Source organism: Chionomys nivalis, chromosome 23, assembly GCF_950005125.1.
Source record: "Chionomys nivalis chromosome 23, mChiNiv1.1, whole genome shotgun sequence".
NCBI lineage: Eukaryota > Metazoa > Chordata > Mammalia > Rodentia > Cricetidae > Chionomys > Chionomys nivalis.
The window spans coordinates 33,868,364-33,885,579 of record NC_080108.1 but is presented as its reverse complement, the minus strand read 5'-3'; the positions used below and the strand labels follow the sequence as shown (position 1 = coordinate 33,885,579).

General features: G+C 35.6%; 1 long non-coding RNA gene across 16 annotated transcripts in view; it reads left to right on the top strand.

Annotated features, from left to right (window-relative positions):
* LOC130865366 (uncharacterized) overlaps nt 1–17,216 on the top strand; it is a 67,471-nt gene that overhangs the window by 19,179 nt on the left and 31,076 nt on the right. For 14 of the 16 annotated variants that reach the window (XR_009056112.1, XR_009056116.1, XR_009056113.1 and 11 more), the window contains 7 exons: nt 1,886–1,931; nt 3,878–3,962; nt 4,255–4,363; nt 5,054–5,162; nt 8,134–8,230; nt 8,476–8,586; nt 8,793–8,948. This is a non-coding gene — a long non-coding RNA (uncharacterized LOC130865366). Of the gene's footprint in view, nt 1–1,885; nt 1,932–3,877; nt 3,963–4,254; nt 4,364–5,053; nt 5,163–8,133; nt 8,231–8,475; nt 8,587–8,792; nt 8,949–16,594; nt 16,639–17,216 lie in introns of all 16 variants that reach the window. The other 2 variants (XR_009056109.1, XR_009056106.1) reach the window with 1 other exon arrangement.

The window sequence follows — 17,216 nt, the reverse complement described above, 5'->3', positions numbered from 1 at the left end:
AATGCTTTATGTTTGTATGGAGTTCACAAATGCAAAGCTAAATTAGCTGTGAAACACATACTGTCTTCTCACACCTTAATGTGGTAAGGAACTATAAAATAACCTCTTACTGTCATTGCTCTACGTCCAGTTTATTTAGTGGCATCTACTTTCAGAAGTACATGAAATCATTTTATATCTGAGTTGCTGATTAGATGTGTTGGAAGTAAAAATTAGTGTAGCCTTTATGATTACCCACCAAGCCAAATTTAGATACCCCTGCTCAGGAAGTCACTCACCCCTGCAGAATGTTTTTTTCCTTTTTTCTTACACATCAGTCATTCAGTTTACCATTGCTTACAAATAAATGGCATAAACATGAAGACAACAGTAACCTGATGGATTTAAACAATTAAAAATTTAGAGTTTCTTCCACACAAATGGGTGAATCCAAATGCATGAGAGAGCACACTTTGCATAGGATTACTACATGATTGTTTGGCTCTACAGAGTATTTGGGAGTAGTTGCCCAGTCCTGAGTTGTACAAGGATGTAATGACAAATCTCTAAGTTGAAGCCACACTGCCCGGAGTTATCTATAGGTGAAATTATACTATAGTTGTCTTTTTCAATTTTGTATGCTGTGTCAGGCTTTATGGTTTAGCGAACGCATGGAGTCAGCTCTGGGGATGGCCCATCTGGTGCATAACTCTCTGTGGACAGCTGCAGAGGCAACATTCATGCTACTACTGTTCATGAAAGATATAGGCCAGTGTGAGATGGTAGGAGTGAACCTGCGGGTGTAAGATGTGAATTGTAGCAAGAAAGGGATACAAGGCTATGATTTTGTATTGGCATTTGACAGAGTGAGCTAATTGGATAAAAGTGGAAAAATGGAGGTGTAGGATTTGATTTTGGAAGCGTACATAAAGAGGCCACAAATTATAGCAGTAATATAGAATAGTGTCAGGGATCCCCAAAACTAAAACCCATGGGAAGAGTCATGTAGCAAAAAGGAAACACATGATCTATAAAAATCAAAAGAAATTACCATGTGAGTACTATCTTTGATACAATGAAAAAATCTGTGAAACAACCTTTAGTCATAGGTAGCATTTAGAATCAGATATGTGAGATAATGGTAATTGAGGATAATTCAATGTATAAAATTCTGGTGTTATAAACAAAAAACAAGGCTCTCTCACAGGTTGACTTGTTTACGTGTGCTCCAAGGGGCCATCCAAAATCAGTGTTAGGGCTGTAGAAGCCTAGCAACTGAGAATTATAGCTATTGATTCCCCCTTGAGACACAGGATGCCTAAACTGTTATAGTACAAAGGATACCATTCTCTGATGGACTGGCTTATGTGAGCCATTAGGGATGTTTGTCCATCAACAGTGGATTCTCCAGGGAACTTAGAACCTAAAGGATTACAGGTGGAGTAAGGACTTCTGCGGGAACTATGTGTGAGAGAAGCTATGTATCATGCCCAGGTGATTAGGTCGATAGTACCGTGTACACAGCAAGTGCAGTGTCGTGGACATTTAGTGGCTTTGATGAACCTGTGTTCAGCAAGATCTTTGAAAGGTTAAAAATCCTTTGCATTGTCTACATGGTGATATTACATCTTGAATGATATGAGAGAATATATAAGCAGAGGAAGACAGCTATCTTGTATACTAGAAGAAAAGTTGGTAAGATTTGTGTTGAGGCCGAGTTCCTAAGGAAAGATCCTGAAACAAAGCCTAATTCTGTGGTAAAGGACTTCTAGGAAGCTTTAAAGCTTCAAGAGCTTCACAGAGGGCATCTATGATAAAGAAATATATGTAAAGACAATCATGCCTATCCTTATTGCGGGCAATTATGCTTCCAGATTAACATGATTTTCCTCTCTTCTCTGAAAAGGAACGTGGGAAGAGGATGCAGAGCCTGGGCTTTCAAGAGCAGTCAGGTATGTTTGATGGAATTGCAACAGCTTCTGCTACAGCCACAGTGCCAACCCTGAAGCTCTCTGATGACTCACATCGTACTATAAATGGTTATGTCCATTAGTTCTAGTGTATTTTTTTTAAGTAGGGATGATATGCTAGTGAGAAAGTTAATAATAGTTAATTTGGTTAGTCTTATGTAATCATATATGAGCACAATTAAAAATATCGCAGCAGGTCCTTTTCTCCATTAGTATAACAACCTGCAATGTGACTTTCATGGCTTAGAGAGGTGTATGCTGTGGCTCACGTGGGAAGTTCTAAAGAATTGCTGTAGCATCACACAATGAGGTCAGTACAGAGCATGCACTGTGGGGAGATGGAAGACATAGAGATACAAAACTTTTCACGGAGAGGGGTCTGTATTAGAGAACATATGGCTTACTGGATTTTCCATCATTTAATAATGGTATTATACTTACTGATAAAGTGTTTAATTATGTAATAATTGAAGTGCTATGAATTTATTATGGCAGGGCAGTGGTGTTCATACATTTAGTTACAACACTTGGGAGGCAGATGAAGGAAAATCTCTGGATTTGAGGCCATCCTGGTCCACCAAATGAGTTCCAGAGCAGCTAAAATTAAATAGAGAAATCCTGTCGCAAAATCTGAACCCCCCAAAAAGCAGTATGAACAAAAACAGAAAAATAATTTGTTACGTTACTTTTTATTAATGGCTGTCATTCACTGTTGCCCAGAATGAGTAGTTAATGATTGAATAATATATTTGTGACATAAGAAAACACTACCAATTGTTTTATCCATACAGGCATCAATCTTACTGTATTGTTCACCTCATTCAAGACCTCAAATTATACCAAGAATCAAGCCCCTTTACCATTTCCTTGCCTTATTCTCAACTGGTCCTTACTTAAGTAGTAACTGAGTAGATGAGCCTTGGATGTGCTCGATCTGCCACCCTTGTCTTTCCTTATAAAACTCATTTCATTGCATTTTCTCTGTTGTGAATCCACTTCCTGTGAATTAAAGCATTTGATTCAGGGAGCATGTTTTCTGGACTTGGGGAACTGCATTTACTTATACTCCCAAAAATGTGCATGAACTTACTAGTTTGAAAAGACTTATTAAAGTTGCCTCATTTATACACATAGTAAGTAATGATTGTGGCAGTAGGGTCCGTTCAGTGGAGCTGCTGATTACCATGGCAGATAAGATTTATCTCTGCAGTTGTTCCAAGTCATTGCCATTGATGAGTTGAGCTTTTTGGTGATACATTTGCCTAAATTCTATATGTAACCCCAATAAGCTCACTGTGTCACCGAGCAGAAGTTTAGATCAATTTTCTCTTAACTTTATTCATGTCCTGTCCTGGATGAATGTACCTTTCTTCTGACTCTCTAAGGAAAGATAAATATCAGGAAAGTATGTCAAGGTGCAGTTTAATTTTGTTTTTAATTTCAAAAAATTATTTCTTCAAATTTTGAGATTATAATTAAATTACATACTTTGCTCCTATGCTTTCTTCCTCCAAATTGTCCTCTACATTCCTCCTTGATTTTCTTGAAATTCACATCTTTTTGAAACATTACTTGATGTTACAAACACATAACTATATGTATGTACATATGTATTTCTGATTAAATGCCCTCTGCCAGGTCTATCTAATTTTACCCTTTATGTTTTTTTCTGGATTGATCATTAAGAATATTATAATTATTTGTGTGTGTGCTTCCCTTGTTAAAATAAAATTTCTTTTTTATTTCAAATCTTCTGGATGAGTAACATTTTCGCCAGTATTCTTTGCTTTACCTTATATAAAAGAAAATATTTGACAATCTTCTAAAGCTCATGTGAAACTCTAGATGGCACCAGTGTACCTAAAATTTTCATAAGTATATTCTTCAGTTAATTGATTGATTCCAGATATCCTCTTACTTTTCCTTAGGAAATTTTCATTTCTCCAGCATCCTGTGACAAGGAAGGAGCCTATGGAACACCAATGAAGCCTCATCTACCAGAAAGGGCGTAAAGTACTTTTATCTCTTTTTCAATAAAATCTATGGTTGCAAAACTTAAAGTCTTTTATTAATGCTTCAGAGATTAAATTCAAGATATATTATTTTTGTATATTTTTAAAACTAGGCCTACATTTTGATATATGATCTGCTTTTTTTTAAAGTATACTACAAAATTCAAACAATGTAATTGCATCATTTTCCCATTTTTTTTCTTCTTTTCAAATCCTACCATATAACTCTCATTGTTCAGTTTTAAATCTGTGATCTCTGTTTCATTGGTTTCTATTTTTTTTTTTTGAGACAGGGTTTGTCTGTGTAACAGCCTTAGTTGTTCTGGAACTAGCTTGGAAGACCAGACTGACCTCAAACTCAGAGATTGTCCTGCTTCTTCCTCCCAAGTGCTGGGACTAAAGGTGTATGCCACCACTGCCCAGTTTATCATTGCTTGTTCTCTCTCTCTCTCTCTCTCTCTCTCTCTCTCTCTCTCTCTCTCTCTCTCTCTCTCTCTCCCTCTCCTAATTATATAAATAAAAAGTCAACTGTATTACATATGTCAAATTTAATTCTCTGTGTTATCCAATCATGACAGAACAATTGAGAAACATTTTACCTAGTATACATTTTAGGAATTTATGAGTTAAATGATATAAAAAAGATGATATTTTTGAACCCTTAATTTATCTCAAATAATTGTGTTTTTATAAGTGTGTGTGTGTGTGCGTGTGTGTGTGTTGTATCATAATCTGGTAAGTTTTGCAAGTGGGAAGTGTGATAGGAGTGCTTTTATCTTGTTCTTAAATTCTGGATGGCAATTTAATCGATCCTGGATTTCTTTCGGTTCTGTATAAATTTTAGAATAATTTTTTATCATTATGAGATAAGAATGGAACATATGGAGATCTGTGTGCCCACTGTATTTCATGTATAGATTGCTTGTGAATACTGCATTCATTATAATATTAAAATTACTTGTCTAGGAATTTGGAACTATCTAAACCTCATGTAGATCTTATTAGTCATATAAAAGTGATTTTCTATTTAAGTATATATGTTTTACTGTTTTTTCTAAATATTTCACTTTTTATTTTATAATCCTGATGTAGGGCTTACAGAACTGCTCCTGATAACCACAGACGCAGGCACGGAGGAAGTATTTCTTCCCAACTTTGGAGAAGGTTTCATGAAAGAGAAATTCATCACACCTAGATGGTGGTACTGTAAATCTTGATATTTTTCCCTTTTGTTTTCAATTACTAATTTCTTGATTGTAAATTCAATTACATGTTTATATTTTGATGTAGTACCCCATGTTTGCTGGCTATATTTTTAAATCTACATTTTATGTATAGTTTATTATTTCTTTAGAAATCACATGCTCCCTCCCCCAACAAGACATAGTTTGTTTCTTGCTATAAAAACACCTACTGTTCATTTTGTCCAGCAATTTCCCTGAAGATAGTGTACAGTAAATATTCTGTGAAGTGTTACCCATTTTTTCTTTTTCTTTTTAGCTTTTGGGGAAGTACTAAACCCTTTAGGGTTCTAGGTCTTACCTCCATTTGAATTCATAAAATTCTAGTTCAATGCATGCCTTGATTTGTTGAGCCTTTCTTCTTATTGGAGTAACCTTTTATAATCAATATAAATTTTTCATACATTTATATGATCTTGGGTCATTTTCATCCCGATTCTCCTGTCTTGTCCTACTCCTCTACTGAACTGTACTTTCTAAGTCCCTTTGCTCTGTTTTTTTTAAATTTAGATATATAAGCATTTAATACAAGACTTGTGTATTTGCATAATTTTCACATCACTGTCTTTCAAACTCTTACTGTTTACTCCCTACTCCACTCTCAAATTCATTACCTCTTCATTGCTTATTATTGCTATGTATATACACACACAAACAATATTGGTGTATAAATATTACCAGCTGAATCCATTTGTTGTTTCTAGCCCTATAGTATTCTTTGCATATAATGACTAAAATAGCAACGCAGTTGGATTTTATATTTTATGAAAGTGGTGGTAAGAGCCGCAACTTCCATGACGTTAACCCTGTCAAGTTTGTGGTTTACAATATTAGGCATAATTTACATCTTTTAAAGCAGGACTTGAGTTCAATTAGGTGGATATTAGTTATTAGAAGTGCACCTTTAGAGAAATCTCACCATGCTGGTCATTGCCATTGAAAGTTATCAATTTAGTATTAGACTATTGAATCCTTTTCTTCCATGACAGCTTTCCTAACACCTTCCGGTCTCTGATCACTAAGGTACCAGGATTTTATGTAGTTCCTGTTCAATTTCTTATAGTTCTATAACAAAATCAGAGTGTTTCTGCAAAATGGACTTAACTTCTATTTCAAAGTCAGTAGTATAGACTATATTCTTAGCAGTCTCCTGGTCTCCCTAAACAAATTTGGTTCTACTGAATGACTCTCACTGATGTTCTTTTTAGGTAGTCATGGCCCCTGTTGGGCAGATTATCTTTTAAAGTGTGTATAATTTTCTGTAATCTATGCACACAATTCATATATATTATATAATTCAGAATGACCATAAAATAATTATTTCTTGTTATCTTTGATCATTCTTTGTGTTTAGACTTATTTATTTTGTAAACTTTGAATCCTTGTAGAGATGCTTTGCAGAAAGGACAAGTCATAAAATTATGTGGGTAGTTCTCCTATTCATCTTTTAAATATTTTATACTTTCTGATCAGTGAACTTATCCAATGTGATGTTTAAAAATACTTAATCTCATACATAGAACTAATCTACACAGGAAGTAAAATTACAAGATCTCCTGAGTAAATTGGGAGCATGGGGACTTAGGGAGAGGGATAAGGGAAGGGGAGAGGTAGGGAAGGGAGCAGAAAAAAATGTAGAGCTCAATACAAATAATTAAAAAAGAAAAAATACTTAATTTCTTGATTGAGCTATCTTTTTACTTAGTTATTTCAGGACCTGTTGTAGATTTTGATTTTTACTGAAAGTTTTGTCTATTATTGCGTGGTTATTGCTGATTTATATGATATCACTTTGTTAGGATTTGTGATCCATAAGAGACATTATGGGTAAAGTAAGAGTTTAAAGAGACAGGTAGTGATGTCCCATTATATGAAGCTTGTATTTAGACTGCTTTTCTATTTCTGTGTCTCCTCCACACACTTTACCTAACTGGCAATTATTGTTTCAGCAAAATCTTATATTTGTGTCATCATACATTTGTGAGTATGTAATTAATTTTACACAGTGCATATTGTATGTTAATTGATATTTCATTTTCTTTCAGTCATTTTTGCCTCTATCTTACTTTTCTTTTTCATTACTGTTTCAATAATTAATTCATACTCTATTGTTGTCTTTGCTAAGTTTTCATATCTAGGTATACATTGCTATATGGGAAATTTTAACTTACTTTGTGTGCTCTTAAGTGAGGAATTCAATATTTATATTGTGTCCACTTGTCTCATGGTTTCAAAAATTACCGTGTCTTATGCAAATTTCAGAAAGTTTTGAGATTCATTGATGTTTTACACACACACACACACATACACACACAATCCTATTGTAATCTCAGAATTGTTCTGTCAGTCTAATAGGCTGATGAGCTCTAGTATCTATGACAAACACTCTCTCAAAGAAAATAAACTGGATTTGGATGGAGGAAGAGAACTTATGTTGACCTTGTCTTCATACACCTGTGCACATATAGCAGAACCCTCACACACACATACACACAAATGTATTTATGTGTTCATTTTGGGTCACCTGATTTTATTTTACTACTCTGTATTTAACTATATACCATATCCAAATGACTTAATAATAACTAATTTGTCCTAAGTTTTGAAATATGAATGAAAGTTCTAAGTCTTTTTCTTTATTTTTCTGTCTGAATACTGTATCAATGTTATTTATCTAATTACAGTTCCTTATGAGTTTAAATGAGTTTTGGAATAGAGAGAAAGTAATATTTCTTCACAGTGCATGGGATATTAGTAATTTCTAAGTAGCTTTGAGAATTATTGGCTTCCTAAAGTCAATTGAATGGCTGTTTTAAAAAATATAAATGCATGTTATTAATAATCTTAAATACATGTTTATATCCTTAAGAATACTCACATCTACTTTTTCATACTTTGTCCTTTAAATTACAACATTAATTTCTCATACAGAATCTGATTGTGCTGCTCAGTGAGGTTCCAACTCAAGTCGTAGAGCCAAGCTTCCACTCTGCATCCCGAGCTGACACTGGAGGAGAATATTTCCCTGGTATTGTAAAACCACTTGCTGCCCATTTCCATTTCTGATTATTGATTATTCATGTAAATAATTAGATTGAACTCTTTATTTTGTTATGTTCCTGATTTTGTTGAAGTCATTAGATCTCAGTGCATCTTCTTGATAACTGTGTGCTTTACACAAGGCTATGCCCTTTCACAGAAATGTAAAAATCCTGTTTGTCGTTGGCACCAGACATCTAAGAAAAAGAATGATACAGTATTTATTTTCCCCAGAAACTTCTTTGAGGAAACCTTCCAGGATAATGTGTGATGGACATGGCAAGGATGAATGTTCCTGGTTACTATTCAACATGCAGAAGTGCTGTCCTTAATGGCTCTGCACAGGTGCTGTTTCCCTACACAATATGTTGTATTTTCTATATGCTGGGCATTTTAATTGCCTATTATCTTATATTCTGTCCAGTTCATTGTCAACGGGTGTACAGATTTGTATCTTTCTTCCCTTTTATATTTTATATATTTTATTATGAAGTAGACCCAAATGAATGATTTTACAAGTTAAGTAGTAACCTAATTTTTTATAATTCCAGGTATTCGCATGGTAAATTTTCGTGAGCAGTCAGGAAAGGAAACAAACAACAAGATGACTTGAAATGGGATACAGATTTGCTGAGCCTTCATTACTCTTTCAACTGGATCATGAAACAAGTTGGATTTTTTTTTTTGTGGGATGATGGATAATACAGGTGAGGCCCTGAATCATCAAGACACTTTATTTTTGTGGAAAAATGTTTCACATCTGACATTCAATGCAACGAGTTATTCTGGTAATGAATAAAATGGGGAAGATGTTGACACTTGAGGAAAATTGATAAAAATTACTGAAAATCATAGATTTACTATGTAGATTCCTAAAACTGTCAGCAATGGTGTTTAAATCAACATATCATGTTTAAATGGAATTCAACAATGGGGAAGTAAACATCTGTGAAAGTCTTTCTCTCCCACCTTGATATTGACAGGAACTGAGATAACAACTCAGTATTGTTTAAAGTAGATTTCATTAAGTGGAATCTCTTTTCAGACTAACATAAAATAACATTCTACCTGAAAGGCTAATTGGATATTTTGAAAGTGAAAGTTCGTGTAGCCTTCATAATTATTCACCACACCAAATCCAGCTCAGTGATTTTCTTGTTCAGGAACATAACTCACCTCTTTGGTGTAGCAGCAGGCCACTTGTTCTTTTTGGCCATCCAGAACTGAAATAATCACACAGAACCCATATTAATTAAATCACTGCTTAGCCCATTAGCTCTAGCTTGTCTAACTCTTACATATTAATTTTGAAAGACCCTCACCTGCTTGGGTGCAGGCCCAAGAGGGAGAAGCCCCACGACTCAATTAACCAGTCCAGCAGATGCAAGAAGCAATAGGGTTTATTACAATAGCGCCACTTGGTGTCTCTAGTCTTCACAGAAGTAGAACACCCCGAACAGCAATTCCAGCAACTTATTATATGCAAAACCCACAATATTATAATAATAGGTATAAGGTACAGAACAATTGGATATAACATTTAACATTTTGGAGCAATTTTAGGCCATAGCTATTTGTTTCTTCTATTTCCCAGAAATACCATAAAAACCCCAAACCCTGTCCTGGAAAGTCCTCAAACCCTATCACGGGCACTAGGTGTTTCTTGGCAGGCTGGTGGTAGTATGCTGTCATCAGGGGGCAAGTTTCCTGGCAGGCTGGTGGTACAGGGTACTGTGGTAGGGTGCAAGTGGCAGTCAGGGCTGTTTTGCAAGTTTTGTACTTTTCCATTGCTGATTGCCATCTATCTAGGGCATGTGCTAAAATCAGCTGCAAGCAGGCTATTTGAGTTGGGGTCTCACAATTTAACCCATCTCTATTAATCTGTGTATTGCCACGTGCCTGTTACTTACCGGGTAAAGTTCCCAGCGTCCCCTGCAGCCTACGTGGCTTCTGTTTTACTTATCCTCTTCCTCCCAGCATTTCCTCGCCTACCTCTATTCCCTGTGTAGACCCTAGACAGTTTCTTTATTAACCAATGGTATTCACACATACAGAGTGAAATCCCACATCATTTTAGAACTCCTCTTTTCTCCTTCCACATCACACATTCATTTTACTATTGGTTAAAATAAAGTGCATGAGCACGAAGACACCAGCATTTTAAAAGATTTAAGCAATTAACAGTTTAGAGCTTGTTTCACACATTTGGAAAATCCTGGGGTATGTGAAAGATAGAAGCCATGGCTATTCAGGACCCAGGATGGACAAAGAAGCATAAAGATTCTACATTTGAGAAAAAAAAGGAGAATCACACACTCACACAATAGAGTGGACTGTCTGATCATTCTACACATTTTGTTCACACTCTTTACTCTGCAGAACGTCCCTTGTTACTGTACACACAAACCTGCCCTACTGCACAGAGGATACAGTGATAAGCTTCCAATTACATGGTAGTTTGAGCTCACTGATAAGAATGGAATGCATGAATGGCTACAACCCTGGTGCAGTTCACTAGGAGACCCATTTACAGCTGGTTTTCAGACACCATATTGTAAGACATATGTGTTTACATTCATCCTGCTTGAGAATAAGCTCCCACTTAGATCACACTCTGTTGTAAGGAGCAGCGGGCTGCGTTCCCGCCCAGCTCCCACATGGCTAGCTTTACACCCGAAATAATTACACAGAAACTGTATTCTTTTAAACACTGCCTGGCCCATTAGTTCTAATCTCTTATTGGCTAACTCTCACATCTTGATTAACCCATTTCTAATAATGTGTGTAGCACTACAAGGTGGTGGCTTATCGGGAAGGATCTTAATCTGCGTCCATCTTGGAGAGGAGAGCTATAGCGTCTGCTTGATTCAGCTTTCTTTCTCCCAGAATTCTGTTTTGTCTACCCTGCCTACTTATGTTCTGTTCTGACCTATTAGGCCAAGCAGTTTTCTTTATTAATTAACCAATGAAACAACAGATAGATAGAAGACCCACCTACATCATTTCCCATTTTTCTGTTTAAACAAAAAAGAAGGGCTTTAACTTTAACATAGTAAAATTACATATAACAAAACAGTAATCAAGCAAGAATTACAGTTACAATATTTATATCTATTTTATCTTTATCATAATAATGGAAAACTATAACTAACCATTCTTCAACTCCATCAAAGACTCCAGAAGGATATAATATCACCTAAGTAAATAAGAAGTAAGCAACTTCCAAAACTCTAGAAGTGACAGAGACATCTCACTGCCTGGATAGTCACCCATTGGGCCATCCATCTTCAGCCTTCAGGCCCATAGTATCCAGCAGACTTTTCCATGAAGCAGGAAAATTCAAAGACAGTTCAGTCATTTTCTGCTGTGTCCTGCAGAATGTCTCAGACTCTTTCATGAGTCAGGAACCATGAAAGACAATCTCACCTTTAGGCAAGTTTAGCAGTCCTCTCTTTGCGGGTTCTCTGTGCCCAGTTTATGCAACAGTCCAGGCAAGAGCAGTTTCTTGCCCAAATGGCTATCAAACTCCATAAGGAGCTTGTTTGATTCCTATATTCCTCTTGAAGTAGATTGGTGATGCCAGGAGCAGATGTGTCTCACTCTCATAAACAGCCCTAAGTTATTAAAACATTAAATCCCATATTCTGTAGTCTTTGAAAGATACGAAGAATGCCTATCTAACTGAAATATATCTCTACATATCTAGCAAATCTAACTAACATGACTATAAGATTGACTATTATTGATGATTATCCATTAGCAACCTATATCAACCTATATTTCCTAATTATACATTACATTTTTAAATGAACTACACAATCACAATACCTTAATCAATATCAGAAATACATACATATATATATATATATATATATATATATATATATATATATAAATTGACCTTAAAATCCATACCAATGCAAATTATTCATATCTACATCATATCCACCTTTAAATGTAAAAGAACATTTATAAACAATTTTGTGCTGAATGGGGGCGCTGTTAATTAGGTCTTTCATGGTATAACCTGTGTACCAGGTTCATCTCAGTTGGCAGTTGAGTGAAGTAATTTTTTGAGGGTGTTCACTGCAACCCTTCAAGAGGGCATGGTCTATCAGGCCATACTGGGATGAAAGCAGTCCATAGGGTCTCATCCTCTGTGAAAACAAAAGAAGACCCTCTCCAAGCATCATATTCTTAGACCCAAATTTTGAAATCATAATGCCCTTATGATATCTATTCTGGTTCAGCTTGGTAGTCCATATAATGAAATGTCTCTCTGTACTTAGCTTCTTCACAGTCAAAAAGTTTAAAGAAAACACAATGTACATAATCCAGACTCTGTGTGAATTTTCCATTTTTTTAAAATATTTTTTATGTCACAAATTTTATTATTTTTTTATTTTTATTCATTTTTAATTAAAATTTCCACCTGCTCCCTGTTTCCCATTTCCCTCCCCTTCCTCCCACATATTGCCCCTTCTCCCCACTCCCCTCCCCCTATCCCCACTGAACATGGCTGACAATGATGAGAAGCCAAGGACAATGGCACTAGGTTTCAATCCTAATACATGAACTGGCTTTGTGGGAGCTTAGCCTGTTTGGACGCCCACCTTCCTGGACCTAGATAGAAGTGGGAGGACCTTGGTCTTCCCGCAGGGCATTTGGACTGCTCTTCAGTATCGAGAGGGCGGGGGAATGGAGTGGGGGGAGGTGAATTTTCCATTTTTACATGCCTTATTTTTACTCTATCAGTTTACTTTATTCTGTCTCTTTAAAGACTTTATTCTTTTTTTTAAAGGCATTAACTTTACTCTCTATATTCTTTTTCTTCTCTCTCCCAAGCCTATGTACATTCATCCAACAGTGTGACCCATTTACAGGTCTTTTACGTCTGAATCTGTTCTGTTGTGAATCTGTAATTCTTTATTATCCAGGAGCATTTCTTAAAATGTTAAGCATTTCTTAAAAATTTAAGTTACGCCATGTAGAGGTAATATGGTACTGCCAGTTTACTGCCAGTCTAAACCTTAATTGCACTGTTATTAGGATAATTATGAGAGTTCCTGCCTTAGACCAGCACAGTTCAGCATGGCAGAACTGAGCTGTTCCTGCCTCAGAGCCATTTGGTGCCACTGAGCCATGCACAGTTCCAGGCACACAGCAGTCCACATTGCCATCAAGCATCCCTTAGCACTTTACTCCAAATGCTTCATTCAAAAGCTCTGTCTCCTGCAGGAGCCAGAAAGAGATTGTGATGGTGGCACAGCCCAGGAAGCAGCATTTTAAAACTGCAGCTTTTTTCCTGTTGCGGCTGCTGAGTCAGGGAAATTTCTCAACAAAATCCCCTAGAAAACAGCAAAAAGCTGTGTTAAACTCTGTTTTTTTGGTATTTAAAATTAAACTCTCTCAGGTTTTTAAGTGGATTTAATTGGCCACGTTGGGCACCACTCTATTGTGAGGAGCCGCGGGCTGCGTTCCTGCCCAGCTCCTACATGGCTAGCTTTACACTCGAAATAATTACATGGAAACTGTGTTATTTTAAACACTGCCTGGCCCATTAGTTCTAGTCTCTTATTGGCTAACTCTCACATCTTGATTAACCCATTTCTAATAATGTGTGTAGCACCTCGAGGTGGTGGCTTATCGGGAAGGATCTTAACCTGTATCCATCTTGGAGAGGAGAGGTATAGCGTCTGCTTGACTCAGCTTTCTTTCTCCCAGAATTCTGTTCTGTCTTCCCCACCTACCTATGTTCTGACCTATCAGACCAAGCAGTTTTCTTTATTAATTAACCAATGAAACAACAGATAGACAGAAGACCCACCTACATCAAGGAACAGTAATGCATCTTATTTCACTAAATCTTGAGGAAAAGATTTTTGCTCATTGTTTTTATCTATAACCCCCAAAGTTCATTCATGTTTTCAAGACAGGGTGCATTGCCTACTTTTGTGACAGAAAATGAGGTGGTCTCTGTGATCATCATTCCTTAGACTTCACAAAAAAGATTGAACAAGGCGGCATTAGGAACAATTAAATTTACAGTGCTGTTTTATATTTCCAGTGTAGAGCAGAATTTGTTTCCTTTTGTCTAGTTCCTTAAAAGGTTTGCACTCCAGCATGCATCGTCAGCTACTGCTGATCTTCTCTCTTCCTTCTCAGTTGCTATTCCATGTATGAAATCCTATTTGTTCATGTATACTGTACATTTCTGCTTTATCTCTGTGTGTGTGTCTCTCTCTCTTTCTGTCTCTCTCTCTTTCTGTCTCTCTCTCTTTATTTGGTTATCTCTCTTTCTTAAAAAAATGGAAATGAAAACAAACAGAAAACATAACAAAACAATAAATGACACAACAAAACATGCACATAAAACAAACAACAAAACAATCATAAACATGAATTTCATTCTATGTCTGCCTACTACTCCTGGGCATGAATCCAAGCCTAGATGGTGTTAATATTCTCAGTGACTCTATTTCAAAAATCTGATTTTCTATTTCTCAACAGATGTAAATTTAATAAATGTTTCTTATAGGAGAAGGACTTTATGTCCAAACATTTTATCAATATTGGGGTTGTAAGTGGTTTGAACATTTGGAAGTTTTGTTTATGCCTATTACTTATTGTAGAAGAGTCCTAAAATATGCTTGTATATGATAGCAATTTAAAAGCAATCAATATGTGAAGGGAAAAATTTTCCAGCTAGGCATGCCACCAATAAAATTTCCGGGAATTGATCCCATCTCTATAACAAACTATGGTGGAACTGTTATAGCTTAGAAAGGCTAGAGGATGCTATGGATATCTAAGAAAATATTTTGGTTCCAAAACATGATATCTGCTCAGAGGATGTTGGGGAATGGTGAACAGGGTGATAGGAAAGCCTTTCACAGAGTTGAATTAGAATGGGAGAACGTGTATTTTATTGTATTTTTTTAAAATTTTTCATCGTTTAATCATGGTATTATACTTGTCGATTAAATGTAAGAAGTCAAGTGGTAAGAAATTACAATTCTATATTTTTTTTCAGCCTGTGGCCTATTTACTTTATTATGCATTGTGACTTCATCCTGTCTTCACATTATATCAAGAACCAGACACTTTTTTTTCCTATTCCTTGATTCTCAAACTGAGAGGAAGTTAAGCAAGAGTAATTGAACCTTGAATGTATTTATTTGGTCCCCAAGTTCTTTCCTTATATGACCCAGATTAGTTCATTCTCTCTGTGGTCAATCAATTTCATCTTAATGGAAACAATTCCTCTTTTGGTAGGATATTTGCTGAATGTGGGCTACTCCATTCACCAAACTGTTAAGGAAGCTCACGAACTTATTAGTTTGAAAAGACCCTTCAATTTGTCTCATGAATATAAATAATAAATAACGATTGTAGTATCAGGGGCTGTTAAGTGGAGTCATGGAGGGAAATTTCAGCTCTGATTCTATCCCAAGTCATAACCATGCTGTGTTGAGCTTTTGGGTGATGCATGTATCTGAATTCCATCTGTAACCCCTTAAAACTCATTTTCTCACCAAGAATAAATTTAGTATATTTATTTATTTATTTTTTATTTATTTTTTTTTGTTTTTCGAGACAGGGTTTCTCTGTGGTTTTGGAGCCTGTCCTGGAACAAGCTCTTGTAGAGCAGGCTGGTCTCGAACTCACAGAGATCCGCCTGCCTCTGCCTCCCGAGTGCTGGGATTAAAGGCGTGCGCCACCACCGCCCGGCTAGTATATTTATTTTTAATTATATGAATGCCATGTCCCAGATGATTGGACTTTCCTTTATGTCTCTCTAAGTGAAGACAGTTTGCAGGAAAGTATTTGTAAGCCGAAATTAAAATTTTCACATATTTTAAAAAATTATTCCTTTCATTTCCCCCCAAGCTTCATATATATATCCCTCTTTGTTCTGTTTAATATTTATGGTCTCCTTTTAGATTATTTTTACATATATGTATGTAAGTATGTATATATATATATATATATATATATATATATATATATGCAAATATAATCTACAATACCTGCATAAATTTGCTTTTATGCTTTTGGGAATGACAATTTTGTATTGGAGTTGGTGTTTATGATTCCATTGATAAAACCAAATTTCTTATTTTTTTTAAATCTTTTGGAATACTTGTGCTATCTTCTGCATTTGTTGTTTTATTTCAAATAATAGAAGAAAGATTTCAGTCTTTTGAGCATTGCTATGGACACTTACTTGTATAAAGTTACTATGAAACTCAAGCTTCCACCAGTATGCTGTTGATTTTTTCACATACATTTTTTAGTTAATTAGATGATACCAGCCATCATCTTATGCTTCCTCTATTTCCTGTATCCTTAGGAATAATTTATCAGGATTGGAGGAGCCTGTGGAAATACACCAAGGTAGCCCTGTGCACCAGAGTAACCTAGAGAACATTTATGTCTTTCTTCTGTGACTTCTGTGGCTGCACATCTTTAGAAATTCTTTTTTTAAAAAATAATACTTTAAAGATTAATTTGTAGACTACACAATATTTGATTATTCTTTAAATTATAGCTACATTTCAGTTTTGGTATGTTCATTCTTTACTCGTGTATTTTTTAAATTCTGGAAGTTTTAATATAATTGCATCATTTCTCCCTTTTCGTTTCTTCTCTCATAATTCTATCATGTATTGATCCTTGTTCACTTTGAAGTTCATGGTTTGTTTTCATTGTTCATTCAAACACACACATGCACACACACACATATTTATATACATATATGAAATATACACACATATGAACAATGTTAAGTGAATGAAAATCCAATTTTCATGTGACATCTACTTATCGTAGAACTTTTGAAAAAAATTTTACCTTGTATGTCTTTGGCGTTTCCAGGATGAGTTCAATGATAACTAGTAAATGATAATTTTGAGCCCCCACCTTATCTCAAATAATATTATGTTCATGTGAGAGTGTGACTATGTGTGTGTGTC